The sequence below is a fragment of the Babylonia areolata genome, chromosome 2, assembly GCF_041734735.1.
Source record: "Babylonia areolata isolate BAREFJ2019XMU chromosome 2, ASM4173473v1, whole genome shotgun sequence".
Lineage (NCBI taxonomy): Eukaryota > Metazoa > Mollusca > Gastropoda > Neogastropoda > Buccinidae > Babylonia > Babylonia areolata.
Genome location: NC_134877.1, coordinates 60,406,316 through 60,413,815, shown reverse-complemented (window position 1 = coordinate 60,413,815; position 7,500 = coordinate 60,406,316). Strand labels below are relative to the sequence as shown.

The 7,500-nt window shown below is 40.1% G+C and overlaps 1 protein-coding gene and 1 pseudogene across 3 annotated transcripts in view; both read right to left on the bottom strand.

The window, feature by feature from the left end:
• Positions 1–7,500, bottom strand: part of LOC143275722 (Kv channel-interacting protein 4-like) — a 461,443-nt gene that overhangs the window by 356,525 nt on the left and 97,418 nt on the right. The gene's annotated exons all lie outside the window — the stretch shown is intronic.
• LOC143295857 (uncharacterized) overlaps positions 1–7,500 on the bottom strand; it is a 14,217-nt pseudogene that overhangs the window by 3,779 nt on the left and 2,938 nt on the right.

The window sequence follows — 7,500 nt, the reverse complement described above, 5'->3', positions numbered from 1 at the left end:
ATTATAAATGTGTTAACATCTCCAGCAAAAAGCTTCAATGTGAATTATTCAACACAAACCCTGTGTGAACCTTAAAAAACAAAAGGGGAAAAAAAAAGACAAGCATTTCGTTTGGAGATCAAAATGACGACAGCTTACAGATCTACTCTTTTCTTTTCTCTGAATGTTTCTTTTCTTTCTTTCTTTTTTTCCTTTTTTTTTTCTTTTTTCCGAGACTGTGACTTTGTGACACGGATAATGATTGCTCCTCGCCGAACAAGATTCAGCACTAAATAAATACATAATTATATTGTCATTATAAACCCGAGACTTCAACACTGATCAAACCGCTGAACATCCCTCGTACACCCGAAATCACTCACACACACACACACACACACACACATACACACACAAAGAAAAACCCATGTCCCCTACCTTCAGCTATAAGCGATTCCTATCCACAGACGCCCCCCCCCCCCACCACCCCCACCCCCCCACCCCCGCCCCCCTTCCCGTCCTTCCCCAGCATCCACCCACATCCTCAGAACTTCCAGAACAGCCAGGATTCCGTCCCCTTAGGTTCTTCACTCCCCTTCTGACAGTCAGGCACCACCCTAGGATCGCCAGAGGGTCTGCACCCTTAGCTTTTGAAGTCCGCGTAAATGTGCAACGGATCTCGTAATAAACAAATTATTGTATTGTATTGTATTGTATTGTATTGTATTGTATTGTATTGTATTGTATTGTATTGTATTGTATTGTATTGTATTGTCTTGTATTGTATTGGTTTTCGTGACGATACACTTCTCGAAGAGAAAATCTTCGCTGGAAGGGTGTATCGCCACAGGACAACGCCACCCACACTTCTTTCTCTTTCTTTTGTGTGTGTTTATTTAATGAATCAAAGAGGATTTTTCGACGGTTTTTTTTTTTTTTTTTTTTGCCAAGGACAACCCTACATTTTCAGCCGTGGGTTCTTTTACGAGCACTGACTGAATGTATGTATTTGTATTTATTTTGTGTTTTTTCTTTTTTTCTTCACAACAGATTTCTCTGTGTGAAATTCGGGCTGCTCTCCCCAGGGAGAGCGCGTCGCTACACTGAGAGCGCCACCCATTTTTTTTTTCTATCGCCAGGAACAACCCTTTTGTTGCCGTGGGTTCTTTTACGTGCGTTAAGTGAATGCTGCATACGGGACCTCGGATTATCGTCTCATCCGGATGACTAGCGTCCAGACCAACACTCAAGATCTAGTGGAGGGGGAGAAAATATCAGCGGCTGAGCCGTGATTCGAACCAGCGCGTTCAGATTCTCTCGCTTCCTATGCGGACGCGTTACCTCTAGGACATCACTCCACTTGGACACCATATAAATCTGTCTGTGTAAGAGCACCTCGATTTATCTCATCACATCCGAAAGACTGGCACCAAGACGTTCACTGGTGGAGGAGGGAGGGGGCAGGACTGTAGCGTGGGCGAGGGGTGTGTGTGGGGGGGGGGAGGGAGGTAGTGGTAGGTTGGAGGACGGGGTCAAAATCCCAGTCCGATGCGTGACTGGAATCGAACCCACGGAACACTGGCTTCCCAGTCGATCGGCTGTATTTGCCGCGAGGCAGACCACCGCTCCACGGGTCAGCATTATCCCATGCGGTGGTCAGTGAGCTGAAACGGCGGGAGGGGTCAAGCACCGCCGTCGACCGCTGTAGTGGAGGACGACAACACCGCTGCTACCGGCAGACAGATAGCAGTTAATATTATCAGTAAAAAGCTGGCTTTCCTCAAGCCAGCCAGCCAACCAGCCAGCCCAGCCAGCAAGCCAGCCCTAAGCCTGCCAATGCTGATAACGAATTATCGTTAATGTTGTCATTGTTAATGTTGTTGCTGTTATTATCATTATCATTATCATTATTATTATTATCATACACCCTTCGTTTTAGATCAGGCTCTCATCTCTCTCTCTGTGGTCCCTTTTCTGTCTTAATTCTGCTCGCTTTCCCTCTCTGTCTCCGCACACACACACACACACACACACACACACACACCACGCACACACACACACCACACACACACACACACACACAAATACAGTGACAGTGACAGACACACACAGACACAGAGCCACAAAGAGAGAGAGAGAGAGAGAGACAGAGACAGAGAAACACTGACAAAGGCACAGACACAGAGACAAGAGTTTTCATCCATTCATCATCGACCGTCTGTGTTACCAAAGCATCTGCCCACTAACTCAATTGTCCAACCAGTTGTTCTTGTATCTCTCCTTTTCACACATACTCCCCCACCACACACACACACACACACACACACACACACACACACACACACAACACACACACACACACACATTCTCGCGTTCTTTTGTCTGCATCAATCAGTCTATATCATTGTTTGTCTGTCTGTCTGTCCGTCTGCCTGTCTTCAGCACCACACTTCACCTTTGTATTTATCTCCCGTTTTGTATTCATGTATTCTCAACAATAAGAGAACTATCCACGAAAATTCTCAGTATGAAACACACACACACACACACACACACACACACACACACACACACACACACACACACACACACCAAAAACAAAAACACAACAAAAACCAAACAAACAAACCCAATAACTACTGACAACGTTAACATCGATTCGGTTTGGTGCGTACTTTATCTCTGCTCTGGAAACATAAAATTATTTTATTTTATTTTTTTGTGTGTGTTTAGTTTGGAAGAAAAATGTCCACATTTACATATTCCTTTTTTTTCTCCTCTTCTTTCTTTCATGTAATAAAGAAATAGTTTTTGTTTTTTGTTTTTTTTGAACTGACTTCGTTCGTCGGACGGAGCGGACGTTTTCCGACCAGCTCTCCCGTCCACCAACTTTGCTCACTGCAGAGATGTTCTGAATTGAACTTGTTGCAGTTTTCTCGAGAAAAAGTGCTGCGCCTTATGTGACTAGAGCTTTCCGTTCTTTCTTTCTTATCTTTCTTTTTTTTTTTTAAATTATTTTTCTTTCCTCTTGAAAATATGCAGCGGTAGCAGTCAGCGCAATGAGCGCCTCTGTGTCAAAATATTTCGGAAAGACTGGCAGCAAGAAGACACAGGAAAGTTCTTCTTCACTGAGTGAGAGGCCGGAGACGAGAGAGACAAGGCAAAGCAAGAAGAAACACAAGTGAGTGACAATAGTGTACAAGAAGATAAAGACATGGCTCTTCATGTTGAATTAGAAGAAATCAACAAAAAGCTAGAAATGTTGATGGATACTCAGAAAGACGTAAAACAAATACGTGACGATATGGACACACTGGCAGCAAATCTAACTGAACAGATAGACTGGTGAAAAAGTGTTATCTTCGAACTTCAGACAGATAAGGACTAATTAAACACAGACGTAAAAAATTAAAAGATGAAACCTTTCAGCCTACGTGGTCAACTGGAACAGCAAAAGACTGAGATAAAGAACTATAGGTGGGCACAGAATGACCTGGAACAACACGGTTGTATGTGGAACATGTGTGTTTTTGGTGTCAAGGAAGAAACTCGGGGAAAAGGCGAAAGTGTTGAAGACTGTTAAAAAAAAAAAAAAAAAAAAAAAAAATGGACAGAGATCTTCACCAAGGTGGGTGTTCCGGTGGATGCAGAGGACATAGAAATGGCTCACCGCTCAGGTCGTCCTGGAACTGGCAAACAACGCCCCATCTTGGTGAGGTTCTACTCTGTGTGCTAGAGAACCGGAGAAAGTTGAAACAGAGTGGGATATCGATTGGTGAGGACTTAACCAAACTGAATTATAACCTATTAATGAACGCACAAAAACACTCTGCAACTCTTTTTGCATGGCCATCGAATGGAAAAATATTAGTGAAATTAAAAAAAAAATGGCAAAACATTTAAAGTTGACATCAACATGAATTTGGAAGACACTTTCAAAAAAGAGATGATAGGAGGTGCTCATTAAAAACAAATTGGATAAGAAATCAAATTAGAATTGGTTGCTGTGATTGTCTTTTCACTTTTTGATGCCTTTCAGTCATCTCTTTTTCTCTCTCTTTTTTTCTTTTTCTTTTCTTTTTCTTTATCAAAAAAGGGGGAAGAAAATCCTCTAGAGATTTTGATCTTCTGATCCAATGCGTCAGGATGTCCACGTAAGCCCCCTCGTGCTCAATGCCCAATCAACATTCAGTGATATACCCTCTCGTATCCCCTTAACCTTTCTACAATTCCCATTTTCTTTAATCATAGCGTAATGAATTTAATACAATTTTTCTCTTTCTTTCGTGATTTGCGTTTTGTGGTTTTGAAAACTTTGTCTGGAACCAAACAACGACGCATTTTTGAGGTTGTTAATGATGTTGTTTACACTGGGAGAGGAAAGAGTTAAAAATGAGATGGGAAGGATGGGTGTGTCGGGATTTTATCTACATGTGTTCACATTTTGCCAGAAACATGCACTCCCTGACATTTCCACAAATATCCTGGTTTACACGCATACGCACATACAATCATCTTACACACATACATACATGCACACGCACGCACACATATACACAAGAGCGCACACTCTCACACACACACGCACACAGGAATAATATTGCTCATCCAAACAACCTAACCCTTGTGTTGAATGCTGATTCAACTGTTTTCTTCATGGTCAAAACAGATAACGGAGGTTGATATTGGAGACCTACACAGAGCCCGTGTAGTAATGTCGGTGACTTTGAAATGTTTTTGATGCGTATTTGTGGTTGATGTATAAAACAATGAAAATAAGTGAAACGCTTCAATGCCTGCGATGTTACAGCTATAGTGATATTGTATCGTGACGCTGTGACATTGTCACAACTGTGTATGCACTGTTCAAAGTGGGATGGGTGTTGTTCACTGAAACCCCTCAATCCTGTTATCAATACCTCTTTATTTTCTGATTTATTTACTGTAAACAGTCTCACAATGTCTGACAAACATTCGAGGGTAACAGATCGGAGAGTGAATTTGTCGAAATATCAAGAAAACCCCATTTTCTTTTTTTGTGCCGGGCACATATGGAATCTTAGATAACAGAGCTAAAACTTGAGCTTTCTTTGAAATGTGAGAAGGAATTATCACGATTTATCTCTAGTTCAAAACACACACACACACACACACACACACACACACACACACACACACACAGAGTTTCGATTTTTCTTTCGGGCCGCTCCTCCCTACAGGAAGTGGTTTCATTTGCTGTTTTTGAAATGCGTGATAAAAGTAATATGGTGGTGGTGGTTTTGTTGTTGTTGTTGTTGTTGTTGGGTTTATTTTTCTTTTTTGTTTGTGTGTAAATATTATTGCAAAGTGACATCTTTAAATCAACAAACATTTTGATTTCTTTCCAGTTTGCATTGTTGACATTGGGTGTTGTTTTGACTCACTTGTTTTCTGAGTGGAAAGATTGTTGCTTCACTCCTCGTCTGAGATGTGTGATTGGCCGGCTGGCATCTTTACTGTCTAGCGTGCCAGTAGTTAGGAATGTTTTTGTCTGGTGGGTGAAGCTGTGTCTGCGTTGCAGTTATTTTCATTTTCATTATCATTATGAGTGTTCAGATTTGAGGACATGTCAACAGATAGAAATGTATGAAAATGTACACCCGCGCCTGCCATGGGCAGCACGGGGTAAAGAGGGAAAACGTGGTTTTTTGTTTGTTTGTTTGGTTTTCTTTTCACGGCTAAATGGGCTTGTGAACAGATCAATCTTTTTTCTTTTTTTCTGTTTTGTTTTTGTTCTTTTCTTGTTCTTTTCTTGTTCTTTTCTGCAACACACACACACACACGCACACACGCACGCACGAACGCACGCACTCATGCACACCCACTCATACATACTTCCCCACTCGCGCGCGCGCGAGTGTAAACATCATCATTAACACACACACACACACACACACACACACACACACACACAGAGCACACACAGAAATGTTTGCATCCAATCCTTCAGGAACGCGCGCATCTTAATAACACGTAGCAAGTACAGTCATAGCAATACTAAAATATGTGCTTTCTCCGTTGCATTACTTGGCAAACTATTTGATGTCAATGATGCCAAGATTCAAACTTAAAGGGGAAGTGGGGTGTCTTGGTGTTTCGATTTTTTTTTCTTTGATGTGAGAGAAGGTATCATAATTTGCCTACCAAAAGGAGATAAACCCAGAGAATATCTTGAAAACTGGCGTCCAATATCACTGTCAAACGTAACTTATAAAATTGGCTCTACCTGCATCGCAAATAGAATGAAAACAGTCCTGGATAAACTTATTAATGAAGATCAAACGGGTTTTGTATACGGCAGATATATAGGAGATAATCTAAGGCTTATTTATGATATAATCTATTACTTGAAGGAAAAAAATCAACCAGGACTATTAGTTTCAATAGACTTTGAAAAGGCTTTTGATTCAGTTAGTTGGAAATATATGCATAAAGTTTTAAAACATTTGGGTTTTGGTGAGGATATTCGTAGATGGGTAGAAGCGTTCTACACCAATATGAAATCCTCAATAGTTGTTAATGGTAAAGTATCTACAAGTATACAGATTGAACGAGGCTGTAGACAGGGAGACCCACTCTCACCCTATTTGTTTATTTTGTGCGCAGCGATAATAGCTTGCAAAATTCGTCAAAATACAAACATAAAGGTATTAAGATATCAGAGGCAGAATTTAAGAATTGCCAGTTTGCTGATGACACGTCTTATTTTTTAGAGGGTGCCAAAAAATCATATGGAGAACTGTTCAAAGAACTAGAAGATTTTGAAACAGTTTCAGGACTCAAATTAAATCACGAAAAAACATGCAATGTATGAATGGGAAATAAGCGTAATTGTGATACAGTTTATTTTATCAAATTTGAAAATGAATTAGAATCCACCACAGTTTAAAATCCTTGGGCTCTGGTGTACTAACGATTTAAGAAATACAATAGATTTAAATATAACTGTTCAATGAAACAAAAAAACTGTTCAACGTGTGGATAAAAAGACCAATTACACCTCTAGAAAGAGTAGCTGTTCTTAAGTCGATTATCTTGTCAAAATTAGTTTACTTATGGATTATGCTTCCAAATCCACCAGATAACAGTATTCAAGAATTGCAAAAAATGTGTTTTAATTTTGTGTGGGATAAAAAGGACAAAGTTAAAAGAGCAGTGGCAGTGCACAGTGTACAAAACGGGGGTATAAATATTCCACATATTCTATCTTTCATGAAATCTTCAAAACTCACATGGTTGAAAAAATGCTACAATATGTCATATCGTCCAAAATGGAAAACTATATTATCAAAAGAATGTCCAGAAGTTGAAATGTTACAAGAATATGGCCCAATAGTTCTTACAGTTGGAAGATGTATAATAAATCCCTTTGGAAAGATGTGTTTCGTAGCTACACAGAATTTTATGACAAAACTCATATACATGTTAAGCAAGATATTCTGATGGAACCTTTGTTTTTTAATAACAAATTTAAGATTGATG